This window comes from Schistocerca piceifrons, chromosome 7 (genome assembly GCF_021461385.2).
Source record: "Schistocerca piceifrons isolate TAMUIC-IGC-003096 chromosome 7, iqSchPice1.1, whole genome shotgun sequence".
NCBI lineage: Eukaryota > Metazoa > Arthropoda > Insecta > Orthoptera > Acrididae > Schistocerca > Schistocerca piceifrons.
Genome location: NC_060144.1, coordinates 555,673,416 through 555,691,378, shown reverse-complemented (window position 1 = coordinate 555,691,378; position 17,963 = coordinate 555,673,416). Strand labels below are relative to the sequence as shown.

The following is a 17,963-nucleotide window of genomic DNA, read 5'->3' as shown; positions in this document are numbered from 1 at the left end:
GTCTGCTACCAAGGGAGCTGACTTTGTGAAGGTGCACACAAGGGCTTTTAGATCAGGTGACTCTCCGTCCAGTCCAGATAACAATAGCTGTAGAAGACACAGAAATATAATTGTAAGAATGCCCCCCAGAGGTGAGAGTACTAAACTTCCTGAAAAGCTATGAAGCTCACACAACAATAGGTACAGAAAGCTATTTGAAACCTGAAATTGGTACCAATGAGATTTTTTGAGGAAAATTTAAGTGTATACTGAAAGGATAGGCTAATGGGAAGTGAGGGTGGTGTATTTGTCACAGTAAATAAGAACTGAGAGAGAACTTGAAGCTGCATGTGAGACTGTTTGGACAAGAGCCAGTATCAGGAGTGGGCATAAAATGGTAATTGAATCTTTCTATCACCCACCGGACTCACCTCATGATGTAACTGAAAACCTTAGAGTAAACTGTAGTTCACTTGTACATAAGTTTCCCAAGCATTTTGAAATGATCGGTGGAGACTTTAATCAACAAAGAGTCAATTGGGGAAAACTATAGTTTTGCTAGTGGAGAGCATGATAAGACGTCCCGTGAAACATTACTAAAGGCTACAAAGTTATACACATTCAGTAAATTAGATGAAAAAAGCAGTAGTGTCACATCTCAATGAAGAACTTGAAACACAGGACTAAAGTACGTAGAGGAAGTTGGCTCAATGTTAAAAGGACAGTTGACCATAGACTAGGTAGACTGCTGCCTCACAGTTTGCAGCATTGTTCCCAGAGTTGATTGGGATCATTTGGTTTGGAGCCGAGTGAAGGGTCTCAACCAAAGGCTTTGTTGACTTTGACACAGTCTTGGCTGCAGGTTTCTAGACCTGCATTACCCTGTGGGCATTTGTAGGACTCCTGGTGATAGATCAATGGTGCACTCCACAAAACAAGCAGCTACTTGGATAGCAGAGTACTTGTGGAGTGCACATGGGATTTCTTGGGCTAGGCGGTAGTTTGACTTGGTCTGATGAACACTTGCCAGTCGATATGCAGCAAGGGAAGTCAAACAGCATTCAGCATAAAGACACTTTGACTGTCATAATTTTATCAGTAAACTGACGAAGTATTGGTAGTAAAGTTCCCAAATTTACTGCCCTCCAAGAAAGTTATTGTGCTCAAATTATTCTTGGTACCAAGAGCTGGCTGAACCTGAAGCAGAAAGCGCTGAGATATTTAGTGAATTGTGGAATGTATATTGGAAAGATAGATTAGTGGCCATAGAAGAGGGAGTGTCCATTGCAGTTCACAAAAATATTGTCTCGATTGAAATCAAAGTTGAGTGTGTCATTAAAGTTATCTGGTCATTTATAACAGGTGTAGGTGAAGCCAAGTTAATTGTCGGGTGTTTTTACTGGCCACCCGATTCCACTGACAGTTCTAGAGTTGGGTCAACAGAAGCATCCGATCCCATCCATCTACTTTGACCCATGACGTAAGGATGTTATGATGTGTGACGTCATTACGGCACGGAGTTTAGTTTGAGTTGGTTCTGTTTGTAGATGTCGTCTTGTTGTGGTACAGTGCGCATTTTAGTTTTTTAAGTTGGTTGTTGTTGTTGTTTGATTTTGTGTGTGTGTGTGTGTGTGTGTGTGTGTGTGTGTGTGTGTGTGTCACAGCGTTACAGTGTTACATGGTGTATTTGTTTCATTTGTGCTTTGGTGTTGGTAGATCTTTAGGTAAGGATATGACGATCAAGTTCAGTGGCGTGATGTTGCGGGCGGAGATGGGGAGGACATGTTGTCCTTGATTAAGTTTCTGCAGATGTTTGGATTAACAGCAGAAATTGTGAGTTGTAGTGTGTGCCGAGAGAATATGAGGTCAGGGAGAGTTCCAGAATCTCGGACCAGGGACGTGTGTTGGAAGGATAACCTTTGGTACTCCATTAGACGCAGTACCTGGTTCGAGAAATCCAGGTTGGCCATGAGAGAGATTGTTTTGATGATTTACTGTTTCTGTTATAGGTCCTCTATTAGTTTCAGTGTGCATGAGACAGGAGTGAGCGAGAGGGCAGTGTTAGAGAGGGAAGAGGTGCTCTTCTAATCTGCAATCTCATTTAGATGAGTATTGCTGGCAGAAGAGTGTCTCTGAGCATTGTATTTTTCTTGTTTCTCTGAGCCGGCTGTTGTGGCCGAGCGGTTCTAGGCGCTTCAGTCCGGAACCGCGCTGCTGCTACAGTCGCAGGTTCGAATCCTGCCTTGGGCATGGATGTGTGTGATGTCCTTATGTTAGTTAGGTTTAAGTAGTTCTAAGTCTAGGGGACTGATGACCTCAGATGTTAAGTCCCATAGTGCTTAGAGCCATTTGAACCATTTGTTTCTCTGAGGGCAGTGAGTAATATGTACAGGCCGAGGATGGTTAATGTAGGCGGTTTTTTTGTGTGTGTGTGTGTGTGTGTGTGTGTGTGTGTGTGTGTGTGTGTGTGTGGATTTCGGTGGCTTGGTGGGGTGGGGTTCTTTCATGACTGTGTTGGAGAGCACCTATTTTGTTGCAGTTGTTTTTGAGTTGTAATGTGTGATTGAGTTTTGTTTATTTTGTGGTTTTTTTGGGGCGGGAGGGGGGGGGGGGTGGGGGGGGATGGTAAAGTAGGGAGGGGGGCTGGGGTTGGCATTGGTAGGTTGGGGGTGGTTTGGGAGTTTTTTTGTTTGTGTTTATGTTGCTTGTGTGTGTGTGTCTGTGTGTGTCTGGCCAACCTAATGTGTAGCGCCATAATTTGTTGGTGGTAAGTTGTCTTATTTTTGGGTCTATTGTTTGCAAGTTGTAATGTTTTGTGTGTTTATGGTGTATTGATTGTTTTTTAATTTCTGTGGGGTGGTTTGATTTTTGGGTTTTGAGGTGTTGTGGGTTTCATTTTATTTATCACAGTTGTAGGTGTTCGGTTTTTGGTATCATCCATTGTGGTTGACGTATATAGGTCAATAGAAATGTTCAGTTCCAGTCACTTCCAATTTTTGTAGTGGTAGGTGTTTGTATTTTGGTATCATCAGCTGTGTTTGTCCTATATAGGCCAAGGGAAATGTTCAGTTCCAATTTTTGTCATTGTACCCGTGTGTGTTTTGGTATCGTCAGCTGTGGGTGGCCTATACAGGGTGAGTCACCTAAAATTACCACAGGAAACACCTCCCAAACCACAAAAAACACTGAATAACCAATTCCACAGACCAAAAGTGAAGAGAGTGGCTGTTGTAATTGGTTAATACAAACCATTGAGAAATACACGTAAGTCTGATTTTCATAATGTATGTTTTTTTGTGTAAATGGAAACCCGTTGCTATTTTTAGCATAACTGAAAATAGAAACAAATACTTAATCAATGCTGTTTGTTCAATTCTAAAATGTTAAGTACATCCAAAGCAATTTGGAACGTTAGGTTGACACTTGAAACCTCAGACATTCAGTCGCGTGTTGTAACAAACAATATCTGTAGGGCTACGTTTATGAAGACTACGCCGTTTACGAGTTTGGCTCTCTCTGTGTCTGCACATCGCGCTTGCTGAATTAGCCCTTGTACTCAGAATAACTATAGTACACTGTGTTGTAACAAACAATATCTGTAGGGCTACGTTTATGAAGACTACGCCGTTTACGAGTTTGGCTCTCTCTGTATCTGCACATCGCGCTTGCTGAATTGGCCCTTGTACTCAGAATAACTATAGTACACTGTGTTACTGGATGTCTGTGATAGTGTACCGTACACAAGTAAGAACAGTAGTACGCACAGTAGGAACGTGAGAAGGTTGCAAGTACAACAGTGTGTACAGTGTTGTAAGAACTGTGAAAATGATGTATTCTAACTCTGAAAAGGCAGAGATGATACTCATCTATGGCAAGTGTAGACAAAATGCATCTGCAACTTGCATATTGTATACAGAAAGGTACCCAGACAGAGAACATCCAACGCGCCGCACATTTGAAAACGTCTATGAACAATTGTATGCAACAAGTATAACCGTAACACGCAAACAGTTCCTAACAAACCCATCACAGGGGAAGTAGGTGCAGTTGTTGTGTTGACTGCTGTTGCCTTGAAGTTCACGTGACATCGGTGGAGGCAGTGCAATGAGTCAAAGTAGTGTAATGCACATACTTCACCGTCACAAATTTCACACGTATCATGTGTCATTGCATCAGCAATTACATCGAGGTGACTAATAATCAAGTGAATTTTTGTCAGTGAGAATCAACATAGAATGCATTGCAGTTCTACCTGTTTACTGATGAATCAGGTTTCACAAACCATGGTGCAATGAATTTACAAAACACGCATTACTGGTCCGTGGACAATCCTCGCTGGCTTTGACAGGTGGAGAGACAGTGACCGTGGAACGTAAATCTATGGTGCGGAAGTAATTGGTGACCATCTCATTGGTTCTCATTTTATTGAAGGCACCCAAACAGCTGCAAAATACATCGAGTTTCTGCAAAATGATCTGCCAACATGTCCCACTGGAAACATGTAGACGTATGTGGTATCAACATGATGGTGCTTCTGCACATTGTGCAATGAACACTAGGCTGACCCTTGACAGAACGTTCGACATGTGTTTCATAGGATGTGGCGGAGGCGTAGATCAGCTAGGGCATTCTCCTGGTCTTACACCTTTAGACTTCATTCTGTGGGGTACGTTAAAGGAGAACGTGTACCGTGATGTGCCTACAACCCCAGAGGAAATGAAACATCGTATTGAGGCAGCTTGTGGCAACATTACACCAGATGTACTGCGTCATGTAAGACATTCATTACACGGTAGAGTGCAAATGTGTGCAACGAGTGGTGGGCACCACTCTGAATATTTATTGGCCTGAAATGTCAGGACACACACTTTTCCATCCTGTAATTGAAAATGAAAAACAAATTTGTGAGTTTGTTCGATCTCAATTTTTGTCATCATAGCTGTGTGTGTTATGGTATTGTCAGCTGTGGTTGAGCTATATAGATGAAGGGAAGTGTCCAATTCAAATTTTTGTTGTTTTAGGTGTCGGTTTTGAGGTATCGATAGTTGCGGTTGAGCCATATAAGTCCAGGGAAGTGTCAGATTCCTGTGGGTTTTGTGGGTGTAGTAAAATGTGGTAATTTTGTGTTTTTTATCATCCTTTTTTGTGGTTTGGGATCATGGTGAGCGTTTTCTTTATGTTTATATTTAGCTTGTCCTCACTCTTAAACCCCCAATTTCCCGCGGTTGTCTCATTAGTTTGATTATATTTTTGGAGGGAGATGTTATTGTCGAATATATATGTATTTTAATCTTTGTTGCTGTATTTATGAAGTGATGTCATTGGAGACGCTGAGAATGGTCATTTCTGCCAATTTGATGAAGTCATGGGTCAAAGCAGATGGTGGAATCGGACGCTTCTGTAATCCCCTAGAGTCATTCAAAGAAAGTCTGTCAGTACCACGTATACCCAGATCATGCAATACTAGTTGGAAGCAACTTTAATATGCCGAGTATAGACTGGGATGTCTATGGATTCATTGGGGGGGGGGGGGGGGGGAGTGTGCAGACAGACAGTCATCTGAAATACTTTTGAATACAGTTTTCAAAAAATATGTCTTTAGCAGCTAGCTTGGCAGCCACTACACAATGGAAATATCTTAGACTTTGTAGCTACAAATAGGCCAGACCTTATCAACTATGTCAGTATAGAAACGGGGGTCAGCGATCGTGATGTCATTATAGCAACAATGATTACAAAAGTTAATTAAATTGATCAAGAAGGCTAGGAGAGTGTTTCTGCTAGATAGAGCAGATAAGTAATTGTTAGCATCTCAGTTCTACAGTAAACTGACATTACTTAGTTCCAGTAATATGGATGTAGTGGAATTATGGGCAAATGTTAAGCAGATTGTAAATCGTGTTCTGGTGAGATATATGCCTAGTAAGTGGGTACTAGATGGAAAAAAAAACACAATGGTTTAATAATGAAATTCAGAGGATGTTGAGAAACCAGAGGCTGTTGCACTGTTGGTTCAAAAGGGAATGCACAAATGACGACAAGCAAAGGTTAGTAGAGATTCGTGCATCTGTTAAAAGATCTGTGTGTTTAGCATACAACAACTGCCACTGTCATATCTCGGCAAAAGATCTGGCAAAGGACCCAAGAAAATTCTGGGTGTATGTAAAATTTCTAAGCGAGTCTAAGGCTTCCATTCAGTCCCTCGTTGACCAGTCTGGTGGGGCAGTTGAAGATAGCAAAACAAAGCCAAAGTTTTAAATTTACCTTCAAGATATCGTGCATGCAGGAGAACCATACAGACATACCGTGATTTGACCTCAGACAGTCTCCCATATGGACGACATAGAAATAAGCATACCTGGCGTCAAGAAGCAACTGAAAGATTTGAAAGCAAATAAATCACTAGGTCCGGATGGAATCCCAGTTCGATTTTATAAAGAGTACTCTATGGCATTGGCAAATAAATCACTAGGTCCGGATGGAATCCCAGTTCGATTTTACAAAGAGTACTCTATGGCATTGCATTGCATTTATTGTGAATCTCTCACCCAGCACAAGGTCCCAAGCTGCTGGAAAAAAGTGCAGGTGAGTCCAGTATATAAGATAGGTAAAACAACAGACCCACAAAATTACAGACCAATATCTGTAACTTCTGCTTGCTGTAGAATTCTTGAACACATTCTCAGTTCAGATATAATAAACTTTCTTGAGGGTAAGCAGCTTATGTCCACGAATCAGCATGGTTTTAGAAAGTGTTGCTTGTACGAAAACTGGTTTGCCCTTTTCTCACGATATACTGCAAACGACAGATGAAGGACAACAGGCAGATACTGTATTTCTAGAGTTCCAGAAAGCATTTGACACAGTGCCTCATTGCAGGCTGTTAATGAAGATATGGGCATGTGGAATAAGTTCACAGATATGTGGGGGGCTCGAAGACTTCGTAAGTAACAGAACCCAGTACATTGTCCTCAACCGTGGGTGTTCCGTCACAGACAATGGTATCATTAGGTGTGCTCCAGGGAAGTGTGATAGGACCTTTGTTGTTCCTTGTATACATAAATGATTTGGTAGACAGGGTGGGCAGCAATCTGCGGTTGTTTGCTGACGATGCTGTGGTGTATGGTAAGGTGTCGAAGTTGAGTGACTGTAGGAAGATACAAGACAAAATTTGCAGTTAGTGTGATGAATGGCAGCTAGCTCTAAATGTGGACAAATGTAAGTTAATGTGGATGACTAGGAAGAACAAACCTGTAATGTTCAGATACAGTATTACTAGTGTCCAGCTTGACACAGTCAGGTCATTTAAATATCTGGCTATAACATTCCAAAGTGATATGAGGTGGAACAAGCACGTGAAAACTGTGGTAGGGAAGGCAAATGGTCGACTTCAGTTTATTGGGAGAATTTTAGGAAAGAGTGATTTTTCTGTAAAGGAGATCGCATGTAGGACACTGGTGCAATCTATTCTTGAGTACTGCTCGAGTGTTTGGGATCTGTACCAGTCAGATTGGTGTCAGAGGGAAGCCAAAGATATTCTAATGTAAGTACTGTGCCAGCTTCAAACCAAAGAGGATGCATACAGAAGTAAAGAGGTATATAGTATAAAGATAAACACAACTATGTAGGAAGAAAAGATGCGTGAATGGCTAAAGAGGAGAGGGGAAAAAGGAGAGGACACAAGAGTAAATGGGAGTGAGGTTGGTTAACGTAGGTTCACTCCAGGGGGATGGCGGGATGAAAGGATGTGTTGGAGTGGAAGTTCCCATCTCCGCAGTTCCGAGGGACTGGTGTTGGGTGGGAGAAGCCAAATGGCATGTATGGTGTAGCAGGTTCCTAGGTCCCTAGAATTATGCTGGAGAGCATGCTCTGCTACTGGGTTTTGGACATCTCCTAGGTGGACAGTTCGTCTGTGCCCGTTCATGTCGTAAGAGGCGACTAAAAGAAGTCTCTCACCTTTTGGCCTTTATGTGATGGTCCCCTGTAGGGTTTGACCTCCATTTTTCAAAATTTTCCCGAAGAGTGAGCCAACTGGGGAAGGGTGCCTTTCATGGTGCAATATGTCCATCATGCATTGAGATCTTTAGCCCACACTCTCATTGTGGCATTGCAGTCCTGCTCATCCTCCATCTCTTGAGTGAGGACACCTCCCTGGGTGCATTTTCCTTTACCCACTATGCAGTGTCATTTTCTGCGCCGACGAGGACCATGGAATTCTTTGCACCTCATATCTAGCACGTAGCCAGTCCATTGTGGTGGGGCCACCTTGTACCCTGTTGGTTGTAGCCCCCTGACAATACAGGGATCGCTCTGCTGATGCCTGCGCCATGAACTCCCCATGTATGCCATGGAGTAGATGCCCATCTCCCTGGGGCAATGGGACTCCCGGCAATGGCCATCTTGCCAGGTGGCCCTTGCTGAGGCTGGGTGGCGCCCGTGGGGAGGGCCCCTGGTTGGAATGGGTGGCATCAGGGCGAATGACACACAATGAAGCATAGTACATCATCTCTTGCTGGTGGTCCGCTGCCAGCAGTCTCTAAGCGGGCAAAGTCTAACTTCAATGTTGAGAAATATGACCCCAAATTGTTCCCCTCCCTGGCCACACGATGGGAGGAACGCCATGTTAAGGATGGCAGTGAAGCTTATTCACCTCGGTACCTCATATGTACGAGAGTTGATGGGGAATCTTTCATGTCCATGAAGACTCAGTTTTTTGTGGAGCATTTGGAGGACAAGTTTGGGGAGGAGGAGGGCTTCTCCAAAATGTGCTCTGGGTCAGTCTTGATAAAAACAGCATCCTCTGCCCAGTCATGGGCATTACTCACTAGTGACAAGTAGAGGGATGATTCTGTTACCATCACAACCCATAAGAGCTTAAATTTGGCCCAGGGTATTATATTTCACAGGGACCTTTTTTTGCAGTCTGACAGTGAGCTGCGTGCCAGTTTAGAGCAGTAAGGTGTTCATTTTATCCGGCATATCCATCAGGGTCCAAGGAATTATCAGGTTGCCACGAGTGCCTTCATCTTGGCCTTCTGGGGTGACACATTGCCCGAGAAGGTCAAGGTGATGGTCTACCACTGCGTTAAGCCATATATTCCTCCCCCGATGTGGTGCTTTAAGTGCTGGAAGTTCGTTCATACATCTTCGCACTGTACTTCCAGTGTCACATGTCAAGATTGTGGATGTCCATCACATCCCAATGCTCCATGTGCCCCGCCTCTTATCTGTGTCAACTGCGGAGAGCATCATTCACCTTGCTCGCCAGACTACAGGATTTTACAGTAAGAGAGTAAAATTGTGGAATATAAGACAGTGAACAGACACCTACACTGAGGCAAAGAGGAAATTTGAGCACCTACATCCTGTGGCTATGACCTCCTCTTACACCGCTGCTACGAGAACAGTTGTTGCCCCATCAGTTCCTCGCATTCCTGTCGCCTCTCGGAACCAGAAGACTACACCTTCCCCCTTGATGGTGAGGGGCACTTCCCTCCCTGTTATTGCTGCACCACCTACTTCGGGAGCAGCCCCCCCCCCTTACCCCCCTCCCCCCACCCAAACCGTCGGGGATATCAGTCCCCACTTCTGAGCTGGAGAAGCGCAAGTCTTCTTCAGCTCCTCTTGCTAGGAAGGAGCCCATTGGGTCACTCCCAGGTTTCTGCTAGTGGGAAAGATGACACCCACCAGTGGCTGAAGAGCCCAAAAGCAGCTGGTCATAGGGCTTCACACTCATCCTCAGTCCCAGAGACTGAATCATTGAAGACCTTCCAGCCATGGAAACCCAACGAGCAACGAGAGAAATCCATAAAGAAGGTCCCCAAGACCAAGGGAATTTGGATGGCACCCACACCACCACTACCTACAAGCTCTGCATCAGTGGGTGAGGTGGAGATTCTGGCGTCCACTGAGGACCTAGATCTGACCGGACACTCTGACACAATGGATATAGACTGCTCAGGCAAAAAGTTGGTGGCAGCAGGTGACCCTGAGGCGTAAACTGCCTCATTGAATGTCCCGTGCCTTTCCAGTCTCACGATGATGTCATCCTCCAGTGGAATTGCGACAGTTTTTTTCCACCGCCTGGCTGAGCTACAGCAACGGTTAAGCTTCACACCTGCTTTCTGCAATGCCCTCCAGGAAACCTGGTTCCTGGCAATACGGACCCCTGCCCTCGGCAGCTATAAGGGATACTACAGGAACTGTAGCGACTATAATCGAGCATCAGATGGAGTTTGTGTTTATGTCCTAAACTCAGTCTGTAGTGAAACTATGCGCCTTCAAACCCGTCTTGAAGCTGTGGCTGTCAGAATAAGGACAACGCTGGAAATCACTGTCTGCAAAACCCATGGGGTGGCACCGTGCTTACTGGCCCAGGAAGAGATGTCGAAACTTTCCTGTCTCAGTTCGACCTCTGCCTCTTAAAAACTGGGACCGCCACACATTTAATTGTGGCTCATGGTAGCTACTCGGCCCTTGATTTATCAATTTGCAAACCCAGGACTTCTCCCATCTATCCACTGGAGAGCACATGACGACCTGTGTGGTAATGACCACTTCCGCATCTTACCGTCACTGCCCTTGTGTCAGGCCCATGAACGCCTGCCCAGATGGGCTCTAAACAAGGTGGACTGGGAAACTTTCACGTCTACTGTCAGCATTGAATCTCCCCCACACAGTAACATCGATGTGATGGTTGAACAGGTGACTACAAAAATTGTTTCTGTGGCAGAAAGCGTCGATCCCTTGCTCTTTAGAGTGCCCCGGAGAAAGGCAGTCCCTTGGTGGTCACCAGAAGTCGCTGAAGCAATTAAGGAGCATCTGCGATCTCCACAGTGGCATAAGCAGCACCCTTCCCTGGAGCACCTCATAGACTTTAAATGGCTCTCGTATTCACCAGCTTATCAAACGATGGAAGCAGGAGTGTTGGGAGAGATATGTCTCGACCATTGGGTGCCATACATCACCTTCCCGAGTCTGGGCAAAGATCAAATGTGTTTTCGGGTACCAAACCCCAACAGGTGTTCCTGGTGTTAATGTAAATGGCGTGTTATCTACCAATGCAAATGCGATTGCCGAGCACTTTGCTGAGCACTATGCTTGAGCCTCTGGGTCAGAGAATTACCACCCCCTCCCCCTCCTCCCTCCAGCCTTTCGCACTCTCAAACGGCGGCTGGATGGGAAGTCCTCTCGCTTACTACACGCTACAGTGAATCCTAAAATGCCCCATTTACAGAATGGGAGCTTCTCAGTACCCTTGCTCACTGCCCCGATGCAACTCCTGGGCCAGGTCAGATCCACAGTCAGATGATTAAACATCTCTCATCTTACTACAAGTGACATCTCATCATCTTGAATTGGATCTGGTGCATTGGCGCCTTTCCACTGCAATGGCTGGAGAGCACCATCATTCCAGTGCTCAAACCCAGTAAAAACCCACTTGATGTGGATAGCTATCGGCCCATCAGACTCACCATGTTCTTTGTAAGCTGCTTGAATGTGTGGTGTGTCGACGGTTGGGTTGGGTTGGGTCCTGGAGTCATGTGGCCCACTGGCTCCATGTCAGGGCGGCTTTCACCAGGGTTGCTCTACCAGTGATAATCTTGTGTCCCTCGAGTCTGCCATCCGAACAGCCTTTTCCAGACAACAACACCTGGTTGCCATCTTTTTTTGATTTACGAAAAGAATATGACACCAACTCATGACATCATATCCTCACCACATTATATGAGTGGGGTCTCTGAGGCCTGATCCCGATTTTTATCCAAACTTTCCTGTCGCTTCGTACTTTCCGTGTCCAAGTTGGTGCCTCCCATAGTTCCCCCCATATACAGGAGAATGGGTTCTCGCAGGGCTCTGTATTGAGTGTCTCTCTGTTCTTAGTGGCCATTAATGGTCTAGCAGCAGCTGTAGGACCGTCCATCTCACTGTCTCTGTTTGCAGATGATCTGCATTTTGTACTGCTCCACCAGTACTTGTGTTGCTGAGCGGCGCCTACTGGGAGCCATCCACAAGGCGCAGTCATGGGCGCTAGGTCACGGTTTCTAGTTTTCAGCCACAAAGTCGTGCGTTATGCACTTCTGTTGGCATCGTACCATTCATCCAGAAACAGAACTTTACCTTAGTGACAGTCCACTCACTGTAGTGGAAACATATCGATACTTAGGACTGGTTTTCGACGTCCACTTGGCTTCTTCACCTTCATCGGCTTAAGTGGAAGTGCTGGCAGCACCTCAATGCCTTCCGCTGCCTGAGCAACACCAACTAGGGTGCAGATTGCTCTACGCTGCTGCAGCCCTTGTTCAATCCCGCCATGACTATGGGAGTCTGGTTTATGGTTCGGCGGCACCCTCAGCATTGCATTTACTCAACCCAATGCACCACTGCAGCATTTGCCCAGCGACAGGAGCTTTTAGGATGAGTCCAGTGACCAGCGTTCTTGTTGAGGCCGGAGTCCCTTCATTGCAGCTTAGGTGAGCACAAATGCTGGCCAGTTATGCTGCACACATTCGTAGTTCTCGTGCGCATCTAAATCACTGCCATCTTTTCCCACCCACGGTGGCTCATCTCCCACATCGACAGCCCAGGTCAGGGCTTCCAATTGCAGTTTGTGTCCGATCCTTTCTTTCCAAACTGGAGTCTTTGCCTTTACCACCTATACTTGAGGTCCATTCACGTACACTCCATGGTTTACACCTAGGCCACGGCTTCGCCTGAACCTTTCACATGTCCCTAAGGACTCAGTTAACCCCATGGCTCTCCGCTGCCACTTCCTCTCGATGCTTGACGTGTACCGAGGCCACGAAGTGGTTTACATCAACGGCTCAATGGCTGATGATCATGTCAGCTTCGTGGATGTCCATGGAGGACATACTGAATAGCATTCGTTGCCAGATGGCTGTAGTGTTTTCATGGCCGACCTGGTGGTTATATCTTGTGCTCTTGAGCACATACGTTCATGGCCTGGGGAGTCGTTTCTTCTGTGTACTGACTCCTTGAGCAGCCTACAAACTATCGACCAGTGCTACCCTCATAATCCTATGGTAGTGTCCGTTCAGGAGTCCATCTATGCCCTGGAACAGTCACATCGTTCAGTTGTGTGTGTGTGGACCCCAGGACACGTCGGAATCCCAGGCAATGAACTTTCTGACAAGCTGGCCAAATAGGCTACGCTGAAACCATTTCTGGAGATCGGCTTCTCTGCAAGTCACCTGCCTTCAGTACTACGCTGCAAGGTTTTGCAGCTTCGGGAGACGAAATGGCATAACTTCAGCACACACAACAAACTGCGTGCCATTAAGGAGACTACGAATGTGTGGCAGTCCTCCATGTGGGCCTCTTGCAGAGACTCTATGGTTCTCTGCTGGCTCTACATAGGTCACGCTTGGGTGACACACGGCTACCTCCTTTGCCATAATGACCCATCTAAGTGTCAGTGCGGTGCCCATATCTTGGTGAGCTGTCCTTCTTTAGCTGCCCTGCGATGGACTCTTCAGTTAACGGCTTGTTGCCATTAATTTTAGCGAACAATGCCTCATCGGCTAATTTAGTTTTATGTTTTATATGTGATGGTGGGTTTTGTCATTCTATATAAGTTTTTGCACATGTCCTTTGTCCCTTTGTGTTCTGCACTCAAATGATTTTAAGGGTGGATGTTTTAATGTGTCACAGAGTGGCTGGCTTTTCCTTTTTATTCTCATGGTCGGCCAGCCATGGTCATCTGCTCTTTTGTTATTACCTCTTCTGCCTGTATCTTGCTTCTCTCTGTGATTTTCTTTTCCTGTTTTGTCCATAGTAGTGTTGGCTGTCCTCCTGTCATTCTTCTGGTTCTTCCTTTCTCCTGTTATTGTGCTGTATGTCTCCTTTCCTTTCTTCTTTCCATTGTGTAATTATATTACCGGGAACATGGGACCGATGACCTTGCAGTTTGGTCCCCTTCCCCCCACCCCCTCCCCCTCCCCCTCCCCCTCATTTAGCCAACCAATCCTATGTATCGTGGTCATGAGAACAAGATTAGAATAATTACAGCATGCATATAGGTATTTAAACACTCATTCTGCCCACACTCCATATGTGAATGGAATGGGAAGAAACTGCCATAACTGCTGCAATGGGACATATCCTGTGCCGTGCACTTCACGGTGGTTTGCAAAATATAGATGTCAGTGTTGGCGGAGATTAGGGGTTCTTCCTGTTGCTTTGATTTGTAGAGCTTGGTAAGACTGTGGTTATGTATGTTCTGTAAGTAGCGTAAGGTTAGGAAAACTTAGTCAGTTTTAACTTTTTTACTTTTTGCATTTATATTTTTCTCAGTAAGTAAGTGTTGAGCACATTGTTATTTTGGATGCTGCGTGATTAATGTTTAAACACCTTTCCTTACCTTGGCAGCATCCTGTCATAAAGTGCAAATATAGATTTGGAAATTCAATATAGAATTAATCTCATGTTGGAGCATCTGTTCCCAGACTGAGATGTCAAGTCTTTGATAATTATGATGTCAATGCTGCAAGAAAAATCCTCATATACAATTCATTTGTAATTTCCACCATCCATTTATGGCTTTGAATCCTGGACATGTTACAGATGACATCTAAAAGCTGGAGCACTATCACCAGTGATTCTGCATAAAATTAGTCTAGATAAAGCACAAATGTCGGCATCCTTGAAGAGGCACATATAACCAATATAGAAGCAATGGTTTTAAGATGGCAGTTAGTATGGGCGGGGCGTGTAGTTCCCGTGCCAAATAATCGTGTTTCCAAACAAGTGTATTACTTTGGGTTAAGGGTAGATGAGATATAAGTAGGAGGTCATAGGAAACCATCTAAGGACATAATTAAACCTAAAATGAAGATGTAATTATTTAATTGGATAGATAAAAAATCTAATCGCCAAGCGGTGGGACAACACAAACAGGAAAGACTGTTGTGATTGGCAAACGTTTGGAGCCAGTGGCTCATTTTTCAGGCAGAAGGGTTAAAGGGGAAGGAAGAAGGGTCAAGGAAAAGGACTGGAGAGGTCTAGGAAAAAGGGTAGATTTTGGGAAAGTCACTCAGAACTATGGGTCTGGGGAGACTTACCGTACTGGATGAGAAGGAAAGACTGATTGTTGGGGACTGCATCAGACGAGATTTGAAAACCTGAGATCTTAAAGATGGAAGACAGGGTAATATGCAAGAAAGAGATTACTAGTAAAACATCGTCTACAAGTTAATAAGAGTGAGAAGCTCAGTGCATTGTACATAACAGAGGCTGGAGGGGGCGGAGAAAAATAGCCGGGACAATGGAAGATGTACAAAATTAAAACGGAATGAAGCAAAGAGTAGTTACAGTGAAGAAAAGCTGTGACAGAAGAAGAAATTAATGTAAATTAAGGCCAGGTGGGTGGCGAGAACCAAGGACATGTTGAAGAGCTAATTTCCACCTGCGGAGTTCTGAGAAACTGGCGTGTGGGGAAAGAAAGAATCCAGATGGCACCTGTGGTAACACAGACGCTGAGGTCACAAATGTCATGTTGTAGAGCATGCTCTGTGACAGGATATTACGAGTTGCTAGTGTATAACCTCTGCCTATGCCCATTCATCCTAATTGATAATATGGTGATAGTCATGCTGACGCAGAAGGCTAAACAGTGTTTACATAATAATTGGTATATGATATATGTTGTTCGCAAGTGGCTCTCCCTTCGCTAGCATACGTTTTGTCAGTTACAGGCTATTGTGGGTGGTGGTAGGAGGATGCATAGGGCAAGTCCTGCAGCGGGGACAGTCACAGGAATAGGAGCCATAGGGTAGGGAGCTGGGTACAGAGGGAGCATACGGTCTGACAAGAATATTGCAGAGATTGGGAGGGTGATGGAAAGCTATTCTAGGTGTGGTGGGCAAAATTTCAAACAGAATGGATCTCATTTCAGGGCATGATTTTAGGAAATCATGACCCTGTCAAAATAGCTGATTTACACATTCCAGACCATGATAATATAGAGGTGTGCTCCAAAGCTGTTTTTTTTTGAGAGATCGGCAGTACCAGGGTTTGTTGTGATGGCCTGGGAAATCTGCTTTTTAACTAAGCTGGTGGGGTAATTACGTGCAATGAAGGCTGAGGTCAGAATGGTGGTGTATTGCTGTAAAGAGTTTGCACCCGAACAAATACGTTTGTCTCGTATGCCAAGGCTGTATGGGAGGGAACATTTGACATGGAATGGATGGCAACTGTCAAAATGTAAGTACTATTGTTTGTGGTAGGTTTAATGTGGATGGAAGTGTGCAGCTGGCCTTCGGTGAGGACAAGATCAACATCTACATCTACATGGATACTCTGCAAATCACATTTAAGTGCCTGGCAGAGGGTTCATTGAACGAACCACCTTCACAATTCTCTATTATTCCAATCTTGTATAGCGCGTGGAAAGAATGAACACCTATATCATTCCGTACGAGCTCCGATGACCCTTATTTTATCATGGTGATCGTTCCTCCCTATGTAGGTCGGTGTCAACAAAATATTTTCGCATACGGAGAAGAAATTTGGTGATTGGAATTTCATGAGAAGATTCCATCGCAGCACTAAACGCCTTTCTTTTAATGATGTCCAGCCCAAATCCTGTATCATTTCCGTGACACACTCTCCCATATTTCGCGATAATACAAAATGTGCTGCCTTTCTTTGAACTTTTTCGATGTACTCTGTCAGTCCTATCTGGTAAGGATCCCACACCGTGCAGCAGTATTCTAAAAGAGGAAGGACAAGCGTAGTGTGGGCAGTCTCCTTGGTAGGTCTGTTACATTTTCTAAGTGTCCTGCCAATAAAAGGTCTTCGGTTAGCCTTCTCCACAACATTATCTAAGTGTTCCTTCCAATTTAAGTTGTTTGTAATTGTAATACCTAGGTACTTAGTTGAATTTACGGCTTTTAGATTAGACTGATTTATCACATAACCGAAGTTTAACGACTTTCTTTTAGCACTCATGTGGATGACCTCAAATTTTTTGTTATTTAGGGTCAATTGCCACTTTTCGCACCATTCAGATATCTTTTCTAAATTGTTTTGCAGTTTGTTTTCATGTTCCGATGACTTTATTAGTCGATAAACGACAGCGTTATCTGCAAATAACCGAATACGGCTGCTCAGATTGTCTACCAAATTGTTTATATAGATCAGGAACAGCAAAGGGCCTATAACACTGCCGTGGGGAATGCCAGAAATCACTTCTGTTTTACTCGATAACTTTTTGTCAATTACTATAAACTGTGACCTCTCTAACAGGAAATCACAAACCCAGTCACATAACTGAGATGGTAGTCCATAAGTATGCAATTTCACTATGAGCCACTTGTGTGGTACAGTGTCAAAAGCCTTCCGTAAATCCAGAAATACGGAATTGATCGGAAATCCCTTGTCAATAGCATTCAACACTTCAAGTAAATAAAGAGCTAGTTGTGTTTCACAGTAATGATGTTTTCTAAACCCATGTTGCCTGTGTGTCAATAGACCATTTTCTTTGAGGTAATTCATAATGTTTGAACACAATGTATGTTCCAAAATCCTGCTGCATATCGACGTTAACAATATGGGCATGTAATTTAGTGGATTACTCCGACTACCTTTCTTGAATATTGGTGTGACCTGTGCAACTTTCCAGTCTTTGGGTACGGATCTTTCGTCGAGCGAATGGTTGTATATGATTGTTAAGTATGGAGCTAATGCATCAGCATACTCTGAAAGGAGCCTAATTGGTATACAGTCTGGACCAGAAGAGTTGCTTTTATTAAGTGATTTAAGTTGCTTCACTACTCCAAGGATATTTACTTCTATGTTACTCATGTTGGCAGCTGTTCTCGATTTGAATTCTGGAATATTTCCCTAGTCTTCTTTTGTGAAGGCATTTCGGAAGGAAGTGTTTAGTAACTCTGCTTTGGCAGCATTGTATCTCCATTGCCATCACTCAGAGAAGGCATTGATTGTTTCTTGCTGCTAACATACTT

The 17,963-nt window shown here is 44.4% G+C and overlaps 1 protein-coding gene across 1 annotated transcript in view; it reads left to right on the top strand.

Moving 5' to 3' along the window:
* The window catches only part of LOC124804625 (protein lethal(2)k10201), a 79,720-nt gene that overhangs the window by 909 nt on the left and 60,848 nt on the right, over positions 1–17,963 (top strand). The gene's annotated exons all lie outside the window — the stretch shown is intronic.